Source organism: Dasypus novemcinctus, chromosome 23, assembly GCF_030445035.2.
Source record: "Dasypus novemcinctus isolate mDasNov1 chromosome 23, mDasNov1.1.hap2, whole genome shotgun sequence".
Classification (NCBI taxonomy): Eukaryota; Metazoa; Chordata; class Mammalia; order Cingulata; family Dasypodidae; genus Dasypus; species Dasypus novemcinctus.
The window spans coordinates 58,810,369-58,837,092 of NC_080695.1; the positions used below are offsets into that span (position 1 = coordinate 58,810,369).

General features: G+C 44.6%; 1 protein-coding gene and 1 non-coding gene across 4 annotated transcripts in view; both read left to right on the forward strand.

Moving 5' to 3' along the window:
- The window catches only part of SNX29 (sorting nexin 29), a 627,210-nt gene that overhangs the window by 171,488 nt on the left and 428,998 nt on the right, over window positions 1-26,724 (forward strand). The window lies entirely within an intron of this gene.
- LOC111761336 (U2 spliceosomal RNA) lies at window positions 10,310-10,500 on the forward strand. The gene has a single exon (XR_002794737.1). It is a non-coding gene; the product is annotated as a U2 spliceosomal RNA (small nuclear RNA).

The following is a 26,724-nucleotide window of genomic DNA, read 5'->3' on the forward strand; positions in this document are numbered from 1 at the left end:
GCCGCTGGAGGGAGTTTGGCCCTGCTTCTGTGGACCATAGGGACCTAGGGAAGGCCTAGTAACAGGGATAATCTGTGGACAGTTCACCCCCCAGCCGTTAGGGAGAATGGCTGGGAGAAGGCCAGTCCTGGAGGGGGTGAGTCCAGGCTGCAGATTCGTTGAGCTATACAGGCAAAAACTGCTGCTGCTCAGCTCTAAGGCAGGGCCAGCAATTTCAGAGGGTAGAATAGAGGATGATCCGCAGGACTCTCTTTGTTCAGTTCTTGGATTAGAACTTGTCTTCCCAAGTAGACTTTGTTGCCTGGGTATGAGGGGAAGATGAACAAGATGCAAATGACGTCGTTTCATAGCTCCTGGAAGACGACGACCAGCTCTGACCCAGGTCCTTGCCGACACCAATATTTTCATTGCGGATGTTGACTTTATTGCTTAGCCTGTGCATCTTTTGTTAACCATTAAGTAGCTGGTCTTCTGAAGAGTGAGCCAGCATAGCAACTCTAATAACACGAGCCCTGTAGCAGGTTATTGTGCCCAGCAACGGCTCTAATGAGCCAATTACTGTCCAGTGATCACAGCTCCAGACAGTCTGTGTGAGCCTACATCCTGTGTAATTAGCCTGATCACAGTGTTGGGCGGCTCTGTGCCCACGAAGAGGGGTTTGTCCTTGGGTCACCAGCGGGGTCACGGCTGGTGATTTGTGCATGTGAGAGCTAGTTTGTTTGGGCTTCTTTATCTGAACTAGAAGTTGCTCAGCAGGGCAAGAGATGTGGTCATTTAACACAGGGATGTACTGGGATGGAGGCATGAGGTGGGATATGTCCTGGATTTTTTTTCCCAGGTTCATTGCTAAAAGGGATGTGATCTCAGCTTTCAGAGAACCTTTCCTCCTCTCTGCCACAGCCACAGAGTGAAATTTTTAATATCTGATTGTTGATGTTTCTTATTTAACATTTTAAAAAAATTACGGCAATTTTCAAACACATACAAAAGTGGACAGAATAGTGTAACAAACCCCCAACCCTCACTCAGTTTCACAGTTACTAATATTTTATTAATCTTGTTTTACCTCTCATTTTCCACTCGCTGCTTTAGTTTTTGCTCAAGTACTCTAGAGCAAATCCTAGTTAGTATATCATTTCACTTGTAAATACTTAGTTATATAGGACTGTCTAATGGCCAAAGGATAAGGTTTTAAAAACAAAAAACCAAAACAAAATGTAACTACAATGCTATTAACACTTAATAAAGTTAACCCCTTGGTATCATCTAATTTCCAAGTTCAAATTTCCCTGATTATCTTTTTACAGTGGCTTTGTTTAGGTCAGCTTATGCTTAAAACCCTCCATTTCATTCAGGAAAAAAATCCATGCTCATTTCCAAGGCCTGCAAGCCCTGTGTCATCTGACCAACTCCCTGTTAAGGGTCTTTGCTTGCAGCATTTCCACCAGATCTTTGCGTGGCTCTTCCTTCTCATGACCTTTTCAGAGAAGATGTTGTTGTAAACAGGATTTCTCCCCTTACACAGTTATTTTCTCTTCATTCTGGGCTTTAAACTTCCTCGTACTGCCAATTCTTGTACATTTATTTGTGTTCTTGTTTAATGTAGATCTCCTTCCATTCAGGATTGTCATTTCAGTGTGGGCCGGGCCTGCTTGTCCACCACTGTAACCCCAGGGGGAGTGGGGCCTGACATGGAGTGGCTCCGCAGTCAATGTTTGCCATGTGATTGGAAGATTATATGAAACAGTTCCCTTTGCGGTGTGAGTGTGACCTGGAAGCCTGGAGCACTCAGTTCTTTGCAGGGAAAAGTCTAGTCAAGAGAATTTCTCTTTCTTTTTAATCTCATATAATTGCCTTGTTGGCAGGGACAACTCAGGACGCCATGCCAGTGGTAGTTAACCCTATGCTATTAGACAACCATGTCATGAAATCTTTGGTTTATATGGTTCTTTCCCTTTAAGACAGAGATTCTCTCTCTTTTTTTGGGGGGGAAAAAAGGGCACAGCAAAGGGTATATAATTTAATCCCATTTTTGTAAAACAAATCAATGATTAAAATATACCTAGCTGTATCTGTAGGATTGTGAATATTATGTATACCTGAAGAAAATTATGGAATCCTATATCTGGTTATTAATAAGGGTGAGCTGGGGTCTGTGAGCTTGAATTGAAATTCAAAAACATTCTTGTGGGGATGTGCTGGTGCAGGTGTGATCTATTTATTAAATAATACCAGTAATAGTGGGACTTAGTAAGGGGTCTGTGGTTTTCACCTGACTGGCAAAGGGATCTGTGGAACAAGAAAGGTTAAGAATGCCTGGTTTCAAATGTGGTCACAAGCCCACATTTGAGTCTTTTTTTTTTAAATATTTATTTTATTTATTTCTCTCCCCTTCTTCCCGTGTGTTCTTCTGCATCGGCTTGCATTATCTGGCGGCACTGGGAAACTGCACCTCTTTTTTTTTGTTGTTGTTGTTGTATCATCTTGCTGCGTCAGCTCTCCATGTGTGCAGTGCCACTCCTGGGCAGGCTGTGCTTTTTTCACGTGGGGCGGCTCTCCTTACAGGGCACACTCCTTGCGCATTGAGCACCCCTACATGGGGACGCCCCTGTGTAGCAAGGCACTCCTTGTGCACCGCAGAACTGCATGGGACAGCTCACCACATGGTCAGGAGGCCCTGGGGATCGAACCCTGGACCCTCCATATGGTAGACGGATGCTCTGTCAGTTGAGTCATGTCTGCTTCCCCACATTTGAGTCTTAACATCACCTTCCACATCCTGTCCATGTTTATAGATTGGGAAATCAGGATGTTTACCGGTGGTTGTTGTGAGGTGTTACTGCAGATTAGTGTCCAGAGAGGAGAGTGTGGTGTGGTGGAAGGCGCCCTGGGCTTTGCAGTTGGGCCGTCTGGAGATTCTACACTTTTCCTTGCTGCACCTTGAGGGCATCATTTACTTTCGCTGATTTCCACATACGTAGAGTCTAGTTATATTACCAGCAAACCTAACTGGTGACCATGTCAGGCTGACAGCTGATGGCAACACCCCCCCCCACTGGTCCTTAGAACACCTGCCACTGTTAATTATGGGCAAAATGCTTTCTTTTCCTCTTGTGCTTGTTCTCCTCCTCCTCTTTCTTTTAGTGTTTTCTGTGTACCAGGGATTGCTCCATCTCATATACATCAGCTGAGTTCTTCCTCACAGCTGCCTTAGGAGCAAGGTACTATCTTCTCAGGTTACAGCAGGGTTCACGGGTTATGAAATTTGCCCAAGGTCACGCACACAATGGCAGGGCTAGGATTTGACCCCTTTTGAATACCAGACTCTGTTATAAAGTTCCCCTCGATATCCCTTCTTTGTGGGTATCATGTGGTTTCTGTCCTGTTTGATTATCACAGTCTCTGCTCTCATGGCTCTTTCTGTTTCTTTTTTGTGGTGGTTGTTTGTTTTTTTACCCCATTAAGGATAAAGAATAATCAAGGATAATCAAGAATAATGATTTTTGTCAAGGGTAATGATAGTTTGAAAAGGGCCCAAGTCCTTCATTTTCAGCCACAAAGAAAGACATTTCATCTTGCCAGTACTGATGATTCTGAATCTTCCATCTCGTTTTCCTCTAAGTTTTAGGCCAGTTGGCTGGTGGCTGTCTCCTGCCATGTTGCAGTGTAATCTGTAAGCATCTGTTGAGAATCTCCACTTTTTACCCAACCGAGAAACTCCCTGAATCTTTATGGCAAACTTTCGAATGAAGCTTTTCCAGAAAGTTTCATGTAACAAGGCAATGTGACAGGAAGACAAATTGTTGAGTTTTAAATTGAAGAAAAACAGAAGGCAATTTGTCTGATATGTTCCAGTTCTGTTCTTCTACCTTCCATGAGTTTGAATTATGGTGATGATTTTCTTTTGGTTTGAAGGTTAAACTGCTAGGAGGTGTTTTATCAGGGAATGTTATATTAAAGCATTAAGAACAATTAGATGTAAAGTCTTTTTTTATTTTTACAGATTTTTACATATAAATAATTGGAATTTTTCTTGTTTTTATGATTTTCCTTAAAAGTATTCACAGAGTGCTGGAATAAAATGTATTTTGGGGAGAATTTAGTAGCAGGCTTATTGTAATTTCTCAGAGGTACAAAAAATATATTTGCTTATAGAGGTGGAAGCTGATCTTTCAGATCTAAGTGGCCTTGATAGGGTAGGATGTTCCTCTGAGACCCCTGGGACTAGAGAAGGCTATGCTGTCCCCTCTGAGACCCCCAAGAGTGGTGCAGACTGCCCTTTCCCCTCTGGGACTCCCTGGGACTGGGAACAGGCTCTCCTTTGGATTCTTTTTTTTTTTTTTTAAAGATTTATTTATTTATTTAATTTCCCCCCCTCACCTGGTTGTCTGTTCTTGGTGTCTGTTTGCTGCGTCTTGTTTCTTTGTCCGCTTCTGTTGTCGTCAGCGGCACGGGAAGTGTGGGCGGCGCCATTTCTGGGCAGGCTGCACTTTCTTTTCACTCTGGGCGGCTTTCCTCACGGGCGCACTCCTTGCGCGTGGGGCACCCCCACGCGGGGGACACCCTTGCGTGGCACGGCACTCCTTGCGCGCATCAGCGCTGCGCATGGCCAGCTCCACACCAGTCAAGGAGGCCCGGGGTTTGAACCGCGGACCTCCCATATGGTAGACGGACGCCCTAACCACTGAGCCAAAGTCCATTTCCCTCTCCTTTGGATTCTGGCATCCTCTTTTCTTCACAGCACTCACCTGGTTTGTAATTACATATCTCTGTGCATCTCTGATTTGTCTCTGTCTCTACTAGATCTGGAGCCTCCTGAGAGAGGGGCTCCTGGCTGTTTCCCTAATTGCTGTCTCCTCATCCTCAGGTTTGTGCCCATTGCCTGGCACCCAGCAGGTGATTGGTGTGTCTGAGGAATGGATGAATGTAGCTTGGACAAGACTTGCCCTCTTACTCCTGATGCCTACCCCACCTGCCCTTCCAGGGTGGTTCTCCCCCTCTGGAATGCCCCTTTTTGGATTTTTCACTTGTCTGACTCCTGTTGGTGCTATGTGCCAACTTAGATGTCACCCTGTCTGGCTACCTGCTACCCTGTCCCAGACCACTCTGTTGCTTCTTGCCATTGTGCTGATCAGAGTAGAAAGTTCCATCCCAGGGGGAAATACATTTGGTTAGAAGGTTTGTCATAGTGTTATTCTATGACTGTGTGCACTCAGAAATATTCTGTGTGCTATGTTGGTGGAAAAATAATGTGTTAAATCAGGGAATTCAGAGGAACATGTACAATTTAGCAAGCCATTGGGAGGAACAGCTAATATTAAGATCCACAGAATGTGTATCTTCTTGAGACCATAAGGATGAGGTGAGCCAAGGACAGTCATTAACCTGTGGAGGAAAGGCCCTGGCTTGGATCCAACCACCCAGACCCCTCCAGTGTCTGGGTTACAGCCCCTTCTCGTGGCAATGACAATCATCATTGGAAAAGCCACAGATTAAGAAGACTCTGAGGAAGAAGGGAAAGGTGGCCTTGAGGAGAGGCTGGGGTGGAGTGGAGATTAGTTTAGATGAAAAATAAAAGGGGAAGACTGAGTTGTGTGAGAGTGCCTTGGGTCCAGAACATTCTGTAGTTCTTACTGGAGTGGGCACAGCCAGCATTAGCTCACTAAGCCTCCCATGGCCTCCCCTGTCCTGCTAGTGATGCTGCTGCACTAAAGGGGCCTGGTTTGGTAGCCACTCTTGCCCCTTACTTGATTTCCCTCCTGCCTCTTCATGTCTCCACGGAATATCAAAAAGCCTAATGAATGTACAAGTGGCGGATGGGTGTCTTTGAACCTGTTTCTGTATTTGTGAAATGGGGATGTGGGGATGAAATGAAATGTAGTCCAGAGTCTTGTGCTTGGCATGCATTTCTTTTTTTTTTTTTTTAAAGATTTATTTATTTCTCTCCCTTCCCACCTCTGCCATTGTCTTTATTTATTTCTCTCCCTTCCCACCTCTGCCATTGTCTTCTCTCTGTGCCCTTTTGCTGTGTTGTGTTCTTCTGTGTCTGCTTGCATTCTTGTCAGGTAGCACCAGAAATCGTGTCTCTTTTTGTTGCGTCATCTTGCTGTGTCAGTTCTCATGTGTGCGGTGCCACTCCTGAGCGGGCTGCATTTTTTGTGCAGGGCAGCTTTCTTTGTGGGGCGCACTCCTTGTGAGTGGGGCATCCCTACACAGTGGGCATCCCTGCGTGGCATGGCACCCTTGTGTGTGGCAGCACTGTGTGTGGGCCAGCTCCACACGGGTCAGGAGGCCCTGGGTATCGAACCCTGGACCTCCTGTATGGTAGGCAGACGCTGTATCAGTTGAGCCATATCTGCTTGCTGGCATGAATTTCTTCACCATGAAATACTGGTCTCTGTTTTCATTTCCCTAGTTAGTGCCCATTAATTGTTACTGACTAGATCCCAACTCAGAATGGAAATCTTCTTTGCCCATGGGGCTGAGTTTCTGTAATTGTGGGGAATGTGTAGAGAATGAGATTTGCAGCACTCCTGCCTATTGGCTCTAGGTCGATCCTTCTGTCAGGAAAACCCTTGCATTAATGTGGTGGAGGTGTTGGTAGAACACACATCTTGCTGATTGTCTTAGCAATTAGCCCAAAGGAAGGTTCCAGGTGGTCCCCACTGAGGATACCAGCCCCCAAAAAGGGCCTCTTTGGCTCCCAGCAATGGCTGGCACCTCTATAGATATGTGATGATTCCCATTTAATTGCTCTGCCTAATCCCTGGTCCGGGTATAGCCTGCAGAATATTACAGGGAGTTGGCTGCATTCCCTCTGCCCCTCCCTGCCCCATTCTTTCAGGGATAATTTGACTGCTTTTCTAAACAGAGGCAAGAACTAACTCCTAGTAAGCAGAGATCCCAGCATTTAGCAGATCCAGGAGAATCTGGGGAACTCTCACCATTCCATGTGTTAGGCTTTGGCTTCAGATATCTTGGACTAAACATTTCTCCCTAAAGATGATGCTGAAGATTTACCAAAGGAGTTGGTGACACTCGCGGCCCTGTGGACCATATCATCTTAGAAGCCTGGCTGTGTAGAATTTTGAGAAGTTTATCTTATCAGTAGAAAGGGAATAGAAATCACCATTGGAAATGGGTGAACTCACTCCTGGGCTCAGTGCCCCTGATGAACACCTGAGGGAGAGATGGAAAGTACAAGATCATGTGCTGACACTCCTTCATCCTATGCCATGGCAGCCACTGCTCATCAATCACTAGACCCTCTGCCCCAGAATCCTCTTAGTCCAGTGTTCTGGCAGCCACTCCTCATCAGAGTTGGTTCTCCACTGAAAATCTGCTCTTTGCTTTTCCTATCTCTGTGAACCCTATGGGAGGGCAGACTAGTTGAACTTCTTACACAAATGGTTTAAAGCCCCCTGGGGAGGATGAGCTTCACCTAGCAAGGAAGTGCGCCTTGACCCCAGCGACAGGCAGGCAGTGATGTCCGGGGGCACAGGACACATGGCTGGAGGGCCACACTTTGCCCCATTGCCAGGTCTGCTGACCCCTAAAACCTACCTCCACTCCACTTCCTCATGGCTTTACCTGCAGGTGGCCATTGTAGGAATAGTGTTTAGGTTTTAAAACTAAGTAATGATTGCATCGGTAATACTTGGCGTTAATTTTGGTTTTAGATTCAGGAACTTCCACCTTTGAGTCTGCTCTTTGGTTACAGAGCAGAGGGGCTATGTGCTGACCAGCTGGCAGCCTTTGAAAGGTTACAGCCACAAAAATGGTCTTGAACAGGGCGTTTAAAAATAACTTGCTGGGATTGTATGATTCTATTCATACAGCATGTCCACAACAGGCAAATTCATACAGACAGTGATGGGCGGTTACCTAAGGCTGGTTGAGGGGAAGTGGCCACAGGTGGGGGGTTGACCCCTAATGGGTATGGGATTTCTTTTTGAGGTGGCAAAAATATTCTGCTATTAGATAGTGATATTGCAAAACCTTGGGAATATGTTAAAAACCACTGAATTATGCACTTTAAAAGGGTGAATTGTATGATATCTGAACTATATCTCACTAAAAACAGAGAAAATGCATAGAGATTTTAAGCAAAATAAAGTAATAACAGCTACTGTTTATCAAGCACTTAAATAACTCAGTGGCCTAAGTGTTAATGCTGTGCCCATTTCTTGCTTATGTGAGAATGCCAATGTGGGGACAGTGGTGGCCTTTATCTTTTGGATCTGAGCTATTAGAAACTCAGTGGTTTTTGTTCCTGGCCTGTGCAGGGAGTAGTTTTTTTGTGTGATTTCAAGATGTGCAAGTTGTTCCTTTCTTATTTCCTAATTCTTCCTAGAAATGCTGACATGTATAATTGATTACTGTCAATTTCATTTCTGAGAGACACAGTAGTAATCATTTCACCTTCCATTGGCATAACCACCTCCCACGAGAGTGTGTATATTGGTACCTCAAACATCCTGCCATGCTGATTTTATCAACCCTACTGCCAGCACCTGAAGCCATGCTGACCTCCGTTCTGACATTCAGGGAGCCAAGTGATGTCCTTGAGACTTGTTTTTGCCTCTAGGTTTATTCTCCATCCTTCTCCACCTGGCTGTGTGTCCCAGGAGGCCTGCCTTGGAACATACCCACTGTGGGCTGGCTCCCCTGCCCCTGGCTTCGGGGTTCGGCTTGTCTGGTCAGCGGGAGGCCCCAGCAGGTAGCAGGTGAGGTCAAGGTATTTATTCTTCTGGCTTCCTCCGCCCAGGCCAGGCGGTATTGCTGTTTACTTTGCACACATGTTCCAGGACTGGAGGCTGCCACTCCTGTCGGCAGCACTGCAGCCTTGTGTCTCTCTGGATTCTGGTAACAGCCGCCTCCTCTCACCCCTTCAGGCCTGGGGCGGTGGGGAAGTGGGGATGTGGAAGGGTCACAGCTTTTTGCTGTGGCCACCCCGGAGCCTGTCACCACCCCTTGTTGGTTTCTCCTCACCGTGCCCTTGTGTCAACAGTCTCTTTGTCAACCTCCACAATCCCCCTTTTTGTGCCATCTGCCTTCTGCTGGGCCGTGACCGAAACACAGGCAGGATCCAGCTTCCTGACTTTGCACTTGACTGTTCCTTTGCTGGAGCATTCCTTCCCCAGATCTTGGCTCGGTTGGCCACTGCTCAGCTCATGGCAGATGTCACTGCCTCAGAGGAGCTCGTCTGTCTACCCTCCCAGTTATTCGCCATCTTCTAACCATCTTCTGCTTTGTTTTCTTTATTGTACTTCTGACCCTTTGAAGTGATGTTTTACTTGATTGGCTGGCTGGACTGGTTTGGAGAATCACCACCCTCCTAATAAGACCAGGGGTCAGAGAAAGGGTCCCCTTTTTCTGTTACGGCGACAGATAGTAGATATTTTAGGCTCTGAGGGCCATATGGTTTCTATCACCACAATTCAGCTGTGCTGCTGTAACAAGAGAGCAGCCCTAGACCATGTGTAAATGAAAGGGTGTGCCTGTATTCCAGCAAAACTTTATTCAGAAAAAAATGTGAGTAGAGAGTTGTGGTATGTAAATTATATTCCAAGAAGGTATTAAAAACAAACACAAAAAGTTTAGGCAGGAGGCTGGATTTGGCCCTTGAGCTGCAGTTTGCTGACCCTGAGCTAGACCGAAGGCTCCATGAGCTCTGGGACCTTGCTTGTCGTGCTCACCATTGTGTGCAGTGCGCTGAATGAGGCCTGGCACAAAGCTTCCTGAATGCAAGCACTTACTCAATGCCTGCTCGTCAGGCTGGACATCAGCCACAGTGTGGAAGAGCACAGTCCTTGCCGTTGGGGGCCCCAGGAGGCAGCTGGGTGTTTCTTAAACACCACATTTGCTGGTTTGAGGATACATAGATGGAAGTGGCCCTCTGGGTGTTCAAATCAGCTCACTCTGCTGGGAAAGCCAGGCAGGCCTCTTGTGGGAGGAGCCCGAGGGCTGCATCTCAAAGGCTAATGAGGGGCTTTGGCAGGTGGGCAAGGTGGGGTGGAAGGGAGCAAGGCTTTTCAACAAGTGTAGTTGGGTGCAGTGTGTTTCTGGGGCTTGACTCTGGAGTGATTGACGAGGAGCCTGGTTTGACAGGGGTCCCAGAGGGACCTGTACACCATGCTTTGCAGTTTATTACCCTTCAGGCAGGTGGAGGGCTCCTAAAGGATGGTGGATTGGTGAATTGGTGAACTGATGTGGCTGGAGACACACTTTCATTAAGAGCATCTGGAGGATGGATCTGAGGGGGCTGCTAGCAATGAGAGCAGGGAGAGAGTTCAGAAACTTCTTGCCCATCACTACTTAGACTTTTGGCTAAGATTAAGTGTGGTATCTGTTCTTACTGGTTTAATATCTGATACATCCTCTATCCGAGGACAATGTGTTGAATGGATTTTTGGAATAGGAAGATGGAAGAGGCGCTTGCTCTGTCCATTCCACACATCGACCTGGTATTGCAGTACTTCCAGGAATGGTGCACCCCTTTTGGGGGCAAAAACCCAAAACAAACAAAAAACAGAGAAGGAAACTTCTTGCCCAGCAGTGCATCCCGGTCTGGGTTGGGGTCTCAGGAAGGATGTGTATTTGTTAAAGCCAGATTGTTGTTCCATGGCTTGGAACTTGGTGCAAGAGAGAACAGAAGGTAGGCCAAAGCAGATTCCACTTCTGGCTTGATGGATGGTGGTACCATCCCCAATGCAAAGGGTACTGAAAGACGAGTGGGTATGGGTGAGCGAGGATATGTTGAGATTTGGGCTTAGTGCTGGGGAGGGGTGGAGAGGAGAAAGACAACAAAAAGTAATTTAGAAGGAAGATTCTGGGGAGTATCCGTACTAAGAAGATGGTTGATGTGAAGCTGACGGGGGAATGAGGTGGAGGGGCTGCTTTCCTAGTTAGGGAAGGTCTTTCTGGGGAGGGGGCACCGAGGCCAGCTTGCCAAGCCCTGCGGGGGCGGGAGGGGGAGGCTGGGGAGTGTTCCCAACAGAAGGACACAGATAGGCCGGGACTCAGTGATTTCCCTGAGGTGGGAAGGAACATGTGGGGTGTTTGAGGAACATGAAGAAGGTCAGAGTGAGGGGAAGTGAAGTGTGAAACGAGGCAGGGAGGGCACCAGGAACCGCCTCACCAAGGCCGCTTGAAAGAGTTTGGAAACCAGTTTCCATTAAGTGAGATTTCTGGCTGTTCAGATGCGGGTTAGGCCAGTTTAAGGAAGTCTCTGCAGTAGCCTGTTGCCATGGGGTAGGGATTTTTAAAACGTGCTTGGGAATCCTTGACCATAGAGTTCTGAGGTTTTAGAAGTTGTGTGGCTACATTTTTCCTTCCGGCCTAGTATTACAACTATGTTAAGAAGATTTAGTACTATTTACAAGGGTGTTCCTTTTTGGTTGATAATATTTTTTTAAACTTCTCACTTTGAAATGGGCTGGCATTTGAAAGCTGTACAAGCAATCTGAACATTTGGCTTGTTTTAAATCATGGGATTTTCTTATTTTGGGCAGTGAAATTCCTATGGGGTGTGTTTATTCATGCTTTTTGACTCACTTCTCCCACGGCTGTTCTTGAATTTACATCACTATCATATGAATGAATGAAAAATGTGTCATGATCAGTCTTTTGAGGAATGGATAAGGCATGCTTATCAAAACTTTTGGAGAGATATTAACTTATTTAATGGAAAATATATCACTTCACAATACAGTGAATATAAACAGAGTAGGCCTGTGTTTTTGCTGTGCAGTCAGTATTGCTCAGTTTACCTTGCAAACATGCTTGACTGACATCTTTTCTTTAGTGTAGAATGCTTTCTCAGTATTAGATAGCACACATATGGCTTTTCTAGTCACTAAGCAATTTGGTAGCATGAAAAGATAACTTGCCTTTTGTTTCCTGTCCCAGATCAACTCACTTATGCTTACCTGAAGGGGAAGAGTTATGTATGTAGTCAATGTAGTCACTCGTTTAGTTTCTGAATTCTTATTCAGCAAAATATTTTTGTAAGTCTACTTCTATGGGACTACTTTTATAATACAAATATTAAACATAAACTTGGATTCCCTGAATATCTTTTTGGATCATTTCGGGCCTTTTTGATGGTCAGTGTCAGAAAACAATGTAGTTTGTCTGAAGCACAAAGGCAGTAAATGGGCACATGTGACCCAAGTAGATTTGCTTCAGGCCTGGCTGGATCCAGGTCTACCTCTACCTCTGTTCCCCTCCCCATGTGGACCTCATTCCTAGAGAGACTTCCCGGTGAAAGCACAAGGTGGTGCAGAAGCTCCAGCCCTCCTGGCCTCTCAGTTTAGTGTCTAATGTGCCAGAAGAGGTTCGCACGTTAAAATAGTCAAACAAAAGCCTCAGGTCTCCATGTGTGCCTGTCCCGGAGTCAGTCCCTATTGTTGGGGGAGAGTGGCCAAGTCAGAATTACACACTCATCCCTGGACTTAATGTGGGAACAACTAGCCCCCAGGTGAGAAAAGTGGGTGTGGAGGTATGTTCTTGCCTAGAGCAAAAACGGTAGCTGCTCCTGAGATTTATCGGGTTCCTCTTGTGTCCTCTCACCGCCCCCCCCCAGGTGGCCAGCACAGGGCTCACCCTGGACTTACTAGATTGGGTCAGTGCCCCATAGAGACTGCAAGCCAGGCTGCGCAGAAGCTGGGCACAGAGGGCGCCGTGGTGCTGGGCAGAGTAACCAAGTCTGGGAAATAGGTTGGTTTCTTGTGGTCTGCAGCTGAATATTTCCTATTTCAATAGTTACTTTATTTGCCTGAATTTTAGAACAAAAATAATACATAAGACATATGACTCTTCAGATTTTATTGTATAGCACAAGGCATTGTAAAAAGGTGAGTCAATTTAAAGAAAAATATTCAGTAAATGTTAGTGCAGATGCTACGAGCTTATGGTAAAAGGTGTGGGGGAGGTCCAGGAGCCACTGCTGTGTGCAGGCCTGGCTGGCACCGTGATGGTTAAGAGTCTCAGGCATAGAGCTGTACGAGTCACCAGCTGGGTGAGCCTGGGCATGTCACTGCACCTCTGGGGAACAGGGTTACTTAGAGAGTTGTCAGAAGAATTGCAAAGGGGTTTTATAAAGGGCTTATCATAGTGGCTTCACACATGGAAAAAATGGCTTAGATATCAGCCATTGTTGGTATTAGGAGGAAGAGGAGGCAGAGAGACATGGCTCATGGTGAAAAATGTGGTTTGGAGATTCAGCAAAGTAGATACATTAAAGTCGTTAATGAAATAAATATTTATGGACATCTACCATGTAGCAGGCAGTAAGCAAAGTCTTAGGGTACAGAGGTGAATGGACAGGGTTCTTGTTCTCGAGGACCATGCAGTGTAGTGGGAGAGCTAAGCAGGCCCTGATGGGGTATGGGCTGGCGAGTGCTGGGAGGGAGTGAAGTGGAGGGCTCTATGGGAGCACAGGGAAAGGAGCCTTCCTACGGGGGAGGAGGGGTTTAGAAGCTTCCTGGAGGTGTGGCGCCGGAGCTGAGCCTGGAAGCTGGAGCAGTCAGCCTGGGGAAGATGGTGAGGGAAGGTTCGCCGTGCCCAGGAGGATCTGCATGTGTGAAGGTATTGGACATCGACAAGTAAGTCTTGTAGTGTGCAGGCAAGACTCCAGAGCCAGAAGAGAGGGCTGTGACATTGGCCTTGGTTAGAGCTCATTAGGTCACAGCCTTTCCCTGCCAACTTCCCACATGGCTGCTCTCTGTTGGGGAATCAGGAAGTCAGCAAATCATTGAATAACCACAACTCCTGGAAACTCTGAACATCCTATATCTCTACCTCTCTTAGAGGCTCTGTATTTGTTTGAGAACTGCACCCATAGCTTCAAGCATGAGTTTGTATAGTGTGAGTGGATGAATGTGTGTTTAAAATCAGAAGGCCATGATACACTTTTATTAATGATTCCAGAGAATCCCTGGTCCAACTTTCAACTGAATTTAATGACTAACTAATTATTGGTACCATTCATTTATTTATATATTTCTTTGGAAAATAAAATGTAAACCCTACTATGAAATGAAAATGCTCAGTTCTTGCCTTGGGCTGGTGATGGATCTTTCCTTGTGTGGGTCAGTTGGTGGTTAATGATGGTGGTAAACCAAAGGCATTATATTACAACTCAACACATGACCCATTAGTTCAATGCATGTCTGTTTTATATCCAAAAGAATTTTGACTTTATGGAACCATGTGGTGACCCTATCTTAGCTTTGTTGGCTGAACCAGTAAAACTACATTACCGGCCAGCTCTCAGCTGGCAAGGTCATTGTCCTCATTTTGAAATGGAAATGCCATGTGGTTTTTTCTTGCCTCCCTGCCTCTTGAGCATTATGATTCCAATGGTCCATGACTGCACCAGCTGATCATCTGGTCCAAAGCTGGAGTCTCCCTGTAGTCCTTATCTGAGCTCTGCTGGGGAAACAGATGGGTCAGTTGCAGAGAGGTGACGATGGGAGGTGATCTGTCTGGCTATCCAGGCTGTCCACATGTCAGATGTCTGGAGCCTCTGTGGACCCAAATTACCATTCCTTGGGCTCACTTGGTTGCCTTTTACCTCATCAGGGTTGGATTCATCACCACCACCACCATCACCACCACCATAACAACTCACCATCTTAATCATCAGTATGGTCACCATTGTGGCAGCCAGCACTTATTAAAAGCCTAGAGTTGGGAGATGCACTCATTGATTCTGTCATCATCACTACCTTCTCCTGGCTGACATCATCTTCCCATGATAGGACAGACTGGTGATGGCTGTCCCCAATGGCCCTGGGAAGAAGCCTGGACACTTGGCAGGCCTAGTACAGGGGAATCAGAATCTTGAGATTCTGATGTGCTTTTCAGAGCCTGACCCACTTTATATTCCTGGTGAGAGTGACTTCGCAGGGCTTCTTTTCTTTAGCCCTCAGGATGAGGCTGTTTGATCACATTCCTGAATTCACTTTTGCTGCTAGAGGTTTTTTTTATGATAACATCTTGACTTATTGTTAGATTGTTACATAAATTCATATAAATACATTTTGATAGGTGGCTCTCTGAGGGGATTCTTTAGGAGGATAAAGGAAATTCATAGAGAAATGATCTGAATGAGTTCAGGTTACTTAATGCTAGTTTTCTGTTGTCCCAAATCATCCTGAGAAAGGGCTGAGTGTTGGTACCTGGGGGTTTAAGTGGGGCAGGTGTTGATCCACTCCTGGTCCACTCCCTTGATGTCACCTATTGGAGAGAAGAGCCACAAGAAAGGGTGTTCCTTCCTGAATAAGTTAGAATGACATTAGTGGTGACCTCCAAACTTCACCTAACTGCTAAAGGTTTCGTTTTGGGGTAATGAAAATGTTCTAAAATTGTGGTGACAGATGCACAACTCAATGAATATACCAAAAGCCACTGAACTCTATACTTTAAATGGGTGAATTGTATATTACATGAATTATATCTAAATAAGGATGTTATTAACAAAAGGGCGTGGAAAGGAAAGGAAAAACTGAACTCATTCAGGCTTGATATAAAAGGTGTGGGAGGGGCATGCTAGGCAATGAGTTAGAAACTGTGGCAGTTTGATATTATTGATGAATTCCAAAAAGAAATACTGATTGTGTTTGTAAACTGGTCTGTTCTTCTGGGCATATTAGATTGTATTAGACCCAGAGGTTTCACTTTTATGTTATTAAATCAAGATTAGGGCTTTTATTTGACCAGGTCATTAGGGTGACTCAGTTTGAGTTCCCACCTATAGCTAGCCTACGGCTGTGGGTTATATAAATGGATGCTCAAGCAAAGTCAGGGGAGTAAATACACAGAAGGAAAACACAGAAGCAGATATGCAGGAAGAGAGAATGCTCTGTAGACTCCTGGAAGAGAGATGAGCCTGATAGTCTATGGCTGACCTTGTGGAAGGACCAGAGCAGCTGAGTCCAGAAAGAAATGAGCCCCTTATGCCAGCCTACGCCTGAGATTCGAAGAAGCTGGGACCACAGAGCCTTAAGAGGAAGGAGGAAGGCTGACCCCTCGCAGATATTGCCTGCCATCTTGTGTCAATACATGGCAACAGACTTCGGGTGAGAAAGTACCTTTTATGGTACCTTGAGGTGGACTCTTTAGGGCCTGGTAACTGCAAGCTTCTTCCCTAAATAAATACCCTTTATAAAAAACAATAGATTTCTGGTACTTTGCATCAGCATCCCTTTGGCTAACTCATACAGAAGCATTAAAAGTAGTTTGAAGGACGCTGGTTGTGTAGATAGTTGTGATGGAGCCCCTGTCTGAAGAGGGTGCTGTCAATGCTGTTTGGAAGCAGGGCCGTGCCCTGTAGCCACCGATTCTTGTGCTCAAAGTGCAAATGAGGCTACCTTATTCAACACAGGCTTGACAAGGCCCTGCTCTGATGGAAATGAGCCAGAATGTGCCTGTGTTGGGCAGGAATTGTTCATGGGATGTTTTCTCCCTAGAAATGATCCCAGGAGGCCCTGTGGGGCTTGTTTGGATGGGTGTAGGCTTGGGAGACATGGGCTGGGGTCGGGCTTGCTGCCTCCCACCTGAGCGAGTTTGGTGAAGCCAGTACACCTCGGACTGGGCACACACAAGTGCTTTATAAATGGGAGAGCACAGTAATCATTTAGAAGAATCCTTCTTTTGTTCATTAAATATGTGAATACTTACAGGGAACCAAGCTCGGTGCCAGCTGCTGGGGGAAGCAGTAAAGAAGTCCTTGTGGGGCTTACAGTCTAGAGCAGGACTTCCCAACCTCAAACTATTGACATTTAGGGCCAGATAGTTCTTTGTGTATTGGGGCCATCCTGTGCGTTGTAAGATGTTTAGCAGCTTCCCTGGCCTCCACCCATTATATCCCAATAGAACTCCATTCCAGGTTTAGCAATCAAAACTGTCTCCAGATATTGCCAGATGTCCCCTGGGAGGAAGGAGAGTGGCAAAGTTAGCCCCAGTCTAGAACCTTTGCTTTAGATGGGGGATGTGGGGTGTGTGTGGAGGAAGCTTGTGCCAAATCCCTGTCCTGCCAGGACCGTGGTAGGTATGGGGGTCTGAGAGGGAAGGCCACTGAGGCTGAGGCCATGAGGGTGAAGGGTGCAGGGCTCCAGAGGAATTCCTGCACCCAGTTCTGTGTGATGGGTCCTGGAAAGATATTGTAGCAATGGGGGTGGCTGTGAGCCCTGGAGGGAGATATGGGGATAAAGCCCAGCTCCTTCATTCACTGTTCCTTGGGAGAGGTCCCTTTCCTCATGGAATTCGGTTTCCCCATCTGTCAGACATGGCTGGGAAAGTAGCTCACAGCACTGTTGTGCTGCTGCCCACTAGGTGCTGTGTTGCCTGCAGTAGTGGGTACACGGGCCGCTGGGCCACCTGCAGCGCTCGTGGTATCCCCTGGGGGCTCCAGGGAAGGTCCTAGGAGGAAGCACCATCACATCTGAGCTGTCGAGGATGAGTAGGTAGGGAGATATGCCTGTGTGCAGATGTGTGTGTGCTTGTACATGGGTGTGTCATATGCAGGAAAGACAGAGTTCCAGCAGACATTCAGGTCCTTATTGGTGGTGTCACTGTCGGGGTCACATATGCATGTTTCTAAATTTCACCACAAACTTTCGTGTCTTATTCCAAAAGTGTTATTCTCTCTCTGCTTCAGAGGCGTTTTTATCTTTTCCTACTTAACAATATTGTTGTATAAGAATGGAATGCAAATTGGTACCTGAGCCAGCTTTCCTGTTGTTTGGTTTTGCTTATGAGTTGAGGGGAAGTAGGCCTAGTTTGTTTCTTAAAATAAGGGAAGATGGCAAACTTCGACAGTTTAAGGGGGGTGGAGATGGAAGGCAGGAGGAGAGGGGTGAGACTGGAGGGAAAGTGTGGTGGAGAGAATAGAGGGTTTCAGGGTGCCTGTGTGGGCCTGAGACCTCTATGTCATGGCCTGGTAGTCTATCACCTCCAGTACCTGTGTGTCCTCAGGGCCTGGCACAGAGTAGAGAGAGGGTGGCAAAGGGATTAGTGTTTGGGCTGAAGTCCCAGCTGTACCACCAACAGTCTTCACATCTCCAATCCCCAGTTTTCTCATCTATAAAATGGGTTCATAATATTACCTACCTCACAGGGTTTGTTGTAAGGATTTCCTAAAGTGCTTAGAATCTTGTCTGGCAGAAAATAAGGGCTCAAAGAATTGTCACCATCATTGATATGCTGTTACAATGAATGAATTTTATTTTTATAACCCTTTGAGATAGGAAGGACATGTGGTTGTGTAGTTTTCTTTTTAAGAGACATGGATGCTAGGTTCAGAGATAGAAAATTACTTATATAAAGTATCGCATGGGTTAACAGACTTGTTCTGTAAAGGATCAGACAGCAAATATTTTTGACTTTGAGGGCCCTGTAGTCTGTTACAATTACTCAACACTGTAATTATAATTCCACTATAGAGTGGAAGCAGCCATACACAATATGTAAACTGATGGGAGCGGACATGTTTGACTAAAACTGTATTTACAAAAACAGGTGGTAGGCTGGATTTTGCTGTGGGCATAGTTTGCTGACTGCTGGCATAGCTGGTAAGGGGCAAAGAGGGGTTAGGTGTTGAATCTGGGTCTTCCAACTCCAAATTCTAGGCCTTTCCTACTCTGTCACTTAGCTTCCTTTACATCCAAATCAGAAGAAACTTATCTGACAACCATGAGCCAAATGTCTCCTGCTCCTGGAGGTGATTAAAGCATTTGGAAGTAAGACTTTATTTCCCAGCTTCTGAGGTGCCTGCAGAATCGTTTCGTTTCTTGATATAATGCGTCTTGATTCCTTGGCTCTCGGGTGGGTGTTGCTGCTCCCCTGCTGCTTGCTGACGGTTCAGCAGAAGCCAGTCAGAATCACTTGCAGTGACTGTCTGTAGGGGCAGGCTCCTGGTAGCTCCCATCCCAGAAGACCCACATCCCCCAGCCATCAGCAGGTGCTCCAGTGAGGGCTTCTCCTAGGGCGTAGTGGAAGCATCTCCTTTGTGTCCTTGAGCTATGGTGGTGTGAAACCCATCAAGAGACCACGAGGCCCACAGTTACCCTCATGACCAGGCGGATTGCGGGAAGTCAAGGCAAGGAGAGGATGATGCCATCTTGGCAAGATGAGTCTTTTGAGAGGTTCAGCCTTGACCTCCGCCTAAAGGAAAGTGAGGGAGAATCCAGCTGTTGATGTTGGTGTTAGCTGTGGGTGGTAGAGAGATTTATCTTTAGGTTTCAGCCAATTCTAAAGCTGTGTGATCTCCCCAGTTGACCTGAGCTGAGCTGGAAAAGGAATTAACAGTGACAGGTAAACCACCTGATGTGGCACTCTCCAACTTCTAAGGAAGCATTTGAACCAGCACAAACAAATCCTCAAAGCTCATTTAAAAACTGAAGGGATTGGTTTTTCCCCCATGTGATAACACTGGCGCTTTATAAATAATGAATAAAAAAAGATTAGGAGGTTGCAAAATGACACAAAAATGGAATCTGTGCTGTGTGACTTGTTTGAAAGTTGCTAAGTTCTTCCCCCCTCTTAGTTATTACCAACATGTTTAAGGAGATTTTGTGTTAGGCGATTTTGCTCTTTGGATTTTCTAGGAGAGAAAAATGGTACTATAAATTGAAAGTATTGTTAATATTTTTTAAAACCCAATTTGCTTGTCCCTGAGGTAGGAGGGTTAGGAAATAACTTAGTGTTCACTCTCCTGAGAGGCCTAATGAGAAATGCTAATTATATTTCATTTACTGCTTAGATAACTTCTAAAGTGAAATTGGTTTGGGATTAATTACATGGGGATTATTATATTTTTAGGGTTGATTTTCAAGGATTATCTAAATTGCTACTAATCTATTATAAGGCTACGTTTTCCTCACTTTCTTTGTTATAAATTTACAGCAGGCATTGGCCCCCTATCCGAAGTGGGCCACTACTGGGGATGTCTCTTCTCCCAATTTTTGGCAGATGCAAGTGGTTCCACCACTTGCTAGCTGTGAGACTTGAGACTAGCTGCTTATTTTGTGTCCCAGCTGCTTTTTCTATGAAATGGGTGCAGTGTATGTCCCACAGATTGTGTTGTATTGTGAATTGTGAAAGACTGGTTACATGAGTCCTGCTATCAAATGTTAATCATATACTGAGGTCCCGTGTTCCTGTGGGACTCCAAATTTGTATTTAGTGCCACACGATTATCAGTCTGTAGGGGAGTCTCCCACTGTGGTATTTGACTGAGGCGATGTCATATGGGGGGAGAAAGTGCTGGTTCTGGGGTCAGGTTTCCATGTTTCACCTCTCTGTTATGTGTGACCATCGACTAGTTGCTGTCTTACTCACAGCCTCAGCTTGCACAGCTTTAAAATGGGGGTGGCAGTGGAGTAAGGCTGGATCGCCAGCATTCTTGTATGTAATACAAAACCTCTGATTTTATGGATCCATTCTAACAATCCAAGTGTGACAAGGCCCTTCATGACTGTCCTTGGGGTCTTGTTCCCTAGTGAGAACATTCATCTGTGTTGAGTCTTAATGAAAGACATCTCTCTCTCCTCTTCAGAGGTGGACCTTACAGGTCCTCTTCTCTCACATTCTCACTGCTCGTCTCAGTGCCTGGCACATAGTAGACACTCAATTATTTGTTTTTTTAACAGCTTTATTGAAATTTAATTCACATATGCCACAGTCTTCCAGGAGAGAGCATCACCTTGCTGATACGTCAGTTTTGGACTTCTCCTAGCCTTAAAACCGTGAGCCAATGAATTCCCATTGTTTAGGGCAACCCATTATATGATATTTGTTTTAGTAGCTAGGAAACTAAAACACATATACAATTTTAATGTGTATACATCAGTGATTTTTGGTATATTCACATAGTTCAATTTGATTTTTTTCAATCATTTTTTAAATGAAAGAATGAATTATTCATCTGGTGTTTCATCAGTAACATTCATTCAGTCAATATTTGCTGAGTGCCTCCTGTGTGCAAAGTGCTGTTTTCAGCACTGGGAATACAGTGATGTCTCAGTCAGATGAAATTCTCTGTCTTCATGGAGCTGGCATTCCTGTCAGGAGAACACTATGCACTAAGATTTGGCAGTGTATAGATCTTTCCTCTCTCATCCAGCTTTTCTTTAGCCATTGAACAGAGCTACCTAGAGGTAACCCACATCCACTTTGTCTCAGATATTATCATTTCCACATCCCCCAAGTGGCTGATGCAGGCTTTATGTCATTTTAGTTTTCATTTGGTCAGTGGACCCTGGGTGTGGGGAGGGGACCAAGGTCAGGAAATATTAGGCAGGAAGTTACAAGATGCTGTGAGCCCTAGAGCATGAGATGTGAGGGGACCCTCTGGTTACAGGTCATGGTGGTGGTGGTGGCCAACACCTTTGCACTCTCCTGGTGATGTTGCCCTCCCTTGTCATGATCTGTGTGTTGTCTTTGTGTTGGAAGGGGGCTGATGCTTGGAGAAGTGCTAGCCTCGTATTGTAGTGGGAAAAAATGGAAGGCTTGAGTCTTGCTCATTTTGGAATGAAACCAGAGATAGCCATTCCTTTTGGTCCCATGGAACATAACTCTCAATCAGGACTTCAATAAAATCTCCCAGGATTCCACAAACCCCTCTGGCCTTTGTCATCTCAGTCAACCCGGGACCACAAAGATCCAAGCCTCTTGCAGGATAAGACCTTTTGGGCCTGCAAACAGTTTGGAACACAGAACAATCAGGAAACTCATTTAATAAACCTTTTGGTCTTTTTGTTCTTGGCAGCAGAATGGTAAATAATCAGATTTACCAGGTGAGTTAAACAGGGACTTCCAGTTTATGCCCTGGGACCCTCTTTTCACCCTCTAGACAAAGGCAGTGTTCTGAATGGTGGCTGCCTGTCTCCATGGACCCTGAAATAACATCCGAGTCATCAGAGAGAGATTATAAAGTTCAGTCTGACTTAAATGGTGGCTAGTTTACTATATTGCAGTTGTATAAACCTGTGTAACTTGAATGAGGCATTTTCTATTTCTTCTGCATCCTTACTGAAGTAGTAGTAGTATTGGCCTTGCTATCCTGAGACTGTTGTGTATGTATTGTAGTATCAAGCAAAAAAGTAATCATAGTATATCCTAGTTCTGTCATCCCATGTATCCCTGAGATTCTTTGTATGAGGGAAAAAAGAGATTCAATGTAATATTAAAGATGTTTAAAAACCCTATAATACTGAATTTCAGTAGGAAATGTCCATATGAGTTCATGAAGGAGCTTATCTTGAAAATAAAATAAATGCATATGTATTCATGTGTAGATAACTGTAAAGTAGTATTGTAGTAGTAACAATACCGATACTACTACCACAATATATTATAATTACCAAGAACAGATAAAAACTTTTTGGTATGCTTTCATTATTCTCCCCCATTTAAAAAAAAGTTTTGTTCTGTATCTACATTCCTTGAGCATACAGCCAACATGTACTTCGCTCTTTGCCTTTGAATCCTTGTTTAGTCTTAGCTCTGTATGTTTGTTTAATTATTTCTACCTGTGTTGCTATCTTTCTAGTCATTTGGGTTATCTCAAGCTTATTCTATGATAGATAATAGGGATGGCCATGGGAACAGTATTTCATTAGTTCTGATCTGTTGTTACCAGTTTGTACTTTTTATATTTGAAAAACAATTTTTCCTGGACCTGAAGTCCTTAGACCACATTTTCTTGAGTTTCTTAAATATGCTATTGATACTACCTTTTCTTGAAGTATTGCTGTTGAAGTTGGATGAACATTCTAATTTTCTTATTTTCTTTCCCTTAGACATCTCTTGCTCTTTTTTTTTTTTCAGAAGATTTATTTATTTCTCTTTCCTCTTGTTGTTTTGTGCTCACTGTATACTCTCTGTGTATTCTTCTATGTCTGCTTGTCTTCTCTTTAGATGACATCAGAAACTAATCCTGCGACCTTTCAGGGTAGGAGAGAGGCACTCAGTCTTTTGGGCCACCGCAGCTCCTTGGTCTGCTACATCTCTTATTGTCTCTCCTCTGTGTCTTTGTTGCGTCATCTTGCTGCACCAGCACTATGTGCATGCCAGCACTCCTGCGCAGGCCAGCACTCTGCATGGGCAGCTCTCCTTTTGAGCCAGCTTGCTGCATGGGCCAGCATGCCTTTCACCCAGGAGGCCCTGGGAATCAAACCCTGGACCTCCTGTATGGTAGATGGGAGCGAGATTGCTTGAGCCACATCCGTTTTCCCTTTGCTGTTTTTGCCTAGGTGCCCAAAGGAGATTTTCTCTTTATTTAAAGTTCATTAATTTTAATAGAATACTTCTTGTGCTAATCATTCAGGGCCACTATTCTTAGGTGTATAGTGTGCTCTTTCAATATACGATTTCAAATCTCTTAATTTTAACGGGATTTTTTTTAGTCATAGCTTTTAATATCTGTTCCTTTCCTTTGCTTCTCTCTAGGGGCTTCTGTTTTCTGTATATGGGACCTTGTTTACCTATCTTTAATATTTGTCACTTTTTCTCAAATCTTTTTTTTACCCCATCTTTATTCTTTCTGGTTTTAAAAAAAACATTTGTACTTTTTGCCTTCTAGGTGTTCCTTCTAGGTCGGTCTTCATTTCTGAAATTTTTTCTTTAATTTCTTATTGCTTCCTGAGTTCTGTCACCCCATTATTGAGTTTTTCTAATTCTGATTTTTGTTGCTCTTTCATGTCTTGTATCATTTTCATGTTGTCTTTTAGCTTGTTTTGAAATAGAAGGTGACAGTTATATGGGTATCTTGGGCATGCCTTCATTATCTGTAAAGATATTATTTTTTATTATCTTTATGTTTATAATGTCATATAGAATTTTATCTTGATTCTTTTCTGTTGCTTTTTACTGGAAACAAGTTTTCCTAGACTCTTATAGAAGGATGTGGTTCAGGGTAGCTTTCCTAACTCCCTCTTTAGTTGTTTTATTTGGTGGTTTAGGTATGTGCCAACCCACTTTCTGAGATTTCCTTTCTCCTCCCCTCTTTTAGCTGGATCTTCACTGGTGTTTCTGTGCTGCTCGGTTGTGATTCCACTGCAGTAGTTTCTTCTCACTGTGGTGCCCTGTCCTGGAAGGGAGTCCCGGTGGGCCAGTTTTGAGAATTAAGAGAGACTAGACTGCGATTATCCCTTCAGGCTTGACTATAGGCCTCTCACACTCATCTGCTGCTGGCGTGGGGAAAATCCCCCTTAATTACCTGCACTTCTCAATTTGGTCCAGCATGCTTTCCTTTGCAGAGAATACCTTTTGGCGATTTGGGGGTGCTTTTCTCAGGTCCTTCTGATGCCCCTTTGCGTCTCTCTTTCTCCTGCTCAGGTGCTGCTACTGTACAAGCCTTGTAGCTGTTGGTTTGTCCCTGCCTGCTTCTATTTGGGGTTTGTGGGACACCAGCCTAGTTTTATTATAAATGTTGCCCACAGTTCGATTTTGCTATTTTCTAGTTGCTCTTTTTTTTTTTTAATGTGGTGATTCAGAGAAATTAAAAAATTATGCTGTCATTATTGCCATCTTCCCAGAATCCTTTCTAAACAGGCATTATAAAAATACTAATAAATCCCCCTTAATAGTAATCCAACCGCCCCCCTGCCTCCCCCAAACAAAGCGTGAAAGAAAGAAGGAAGCTGAAATTGAAGGCAAATAGTCAGTTGGTAATAGCCCAATTGATTATGGTGGATTAGAGCTTATTTTGGTTTGTAAAAGTGATTGCTCTAAAGTCATCTACCAATGTTGGTTGGTTCAGAGCAGACCTTTCCACTAGGGTGTTCTGATGGGTCATGGGTGGACTGATATTGATTCCTTCACTCTTGGAACAAGTGAGGTGGCAGGAGCCCCCAACCAGTTAACTCCATCCTGAGTGACTCTATCCGTTCACCCTTCATGGGGTATGGAAATGTAATTTTGAGCCTTGCTTATAGATTTATTTCCTCATCAAACATTTATTTTTAAAAATCCCCTGTTTACATGGAAAAATTTTGAGCCTTCAGGAAAGGTATTCATACCTGTTGTTACCAGTTAATTTGGGTGCATATACCCTTCACCTAGATTTTTCATTTGTTAATACTCTTACACTCTTTTTCTATAAATATATATTTTTCTGAATTATTTGAAAGTTATTTTCAGTCATCATCATACTCTATCCTTAAATCCTTCTGTACTTATGTATCTCCCATGAACAAAGACATTCTCCTTTAGTGCCACAATGTTATCCATTTTCAAGAAAATTGATAATAATCTATCATAGCCAACATACAATTCATAATTAAATTTCCCTAATTGTTCCCAAAGTAACTTTTATAACCACTCTCCTTCTCCACCATTCAGGATCCAAACAAGCCTATGCTGGGCTTTGAGTACCCAGAGCTTGGGCATGCCCAAGTCCCAAGTCCCTGTTCTAAAAAAATTTTTTTTAAAGATTTACTTTATTTATTCTCTCCCCCCGTTCCCCTCACTGTCTGCTTTCTGTGTGTTCTTCTGTGTCTGCTTGTATTGTTATTAGGCAGCTCCAGGAACCCATCCTGGGGCCTTCTGGAGTGGGAGAGGGGTTTACTCTCTTGCTCCACCTCAGGTCCCTGTTCTGCTATGTCTTCTTATTTTCTCTCCTCTGTGTCTCTCTCTCTCTTTTTCAGAAAGATTTATTTTATTTATTTTTCTCCTCTTATCCCCGTTGTCTGCTCTCTGTGTCCATTCGCTGTGTCCTTCTGCATCTGCTTGCATTATCAGGCGGCACCGGGAAACTTCATCTCTTTTAGTTGCTTCATCTTGCTGCCATCAGCTCTCTGTGTGTGCAGTGCCACTCCCATGCAGGCTGCACTTTTTTCATGCGGGGCAGCTCTTCTTGCGGGGTACACTTCTTGCGCATGGGGCTTCCGTACTTAGGGGCACCCCTGTGTGGCACAGCACTCCTTATGTACGGCAGCACTGTGCATGAGCCAGCTCACCACTCGGGTCAGGAGGCCCTGGGGATGGAATCTTGGACCCTCCATATGGTAGGCGGACGCTCTATCAGTTGAACCACGTCCGCTTCCCATCCCTTGTGACTCATGTTGCGTCATCTTGGTGCACCAGCTCTCCCTGCAGCCGGCACTCTTGCGCTGGGAGGCTTTCCTGTGCAGGGTGACATTTCCACGCAATGTGGCACTCCTGTGTGGGGCTGCATTCCTGTGTGGGCTGGTACTCCACGGGGCCCAGTTTGTCCTCACCAGGAGGCCCTGGACATCAAATCCTGGACCTCCTATATGTAGACGGGAGCTCAGCTGGTTGAGGCACATCCGTTTCCCATATTTTAATTTTTGTTAAACAAATCAATTTTATTGATACATATTAATAAAGCATGCAGTTTATCCAAAGTGTACAATTAATGGTATTTGGTACAGTCACATAATTGTGCATTTATCATTTCAATCATTATTAAAGCATTTTCATTATTTCAATAATAATAATAAACAAAAAAACAGACAAGCAAACAAGAAAATTCCTCACCTCACAATCTCTCTGTTTCCTCTGCTGTGCATAACTACTATTTCTGACTGTTCTTGCACAATTAGTTATTTGTTTATTAAGCAGTTTTATTGAGATACATTCACATACCATATAATCTATCCAAAATGTACAATCAATGGCTGTTCTTTTAGTTGTTAAAATATCCTTTATTGTAAAATGGTAAACAGAAAAACAGATGGAAAATATTACAAATTT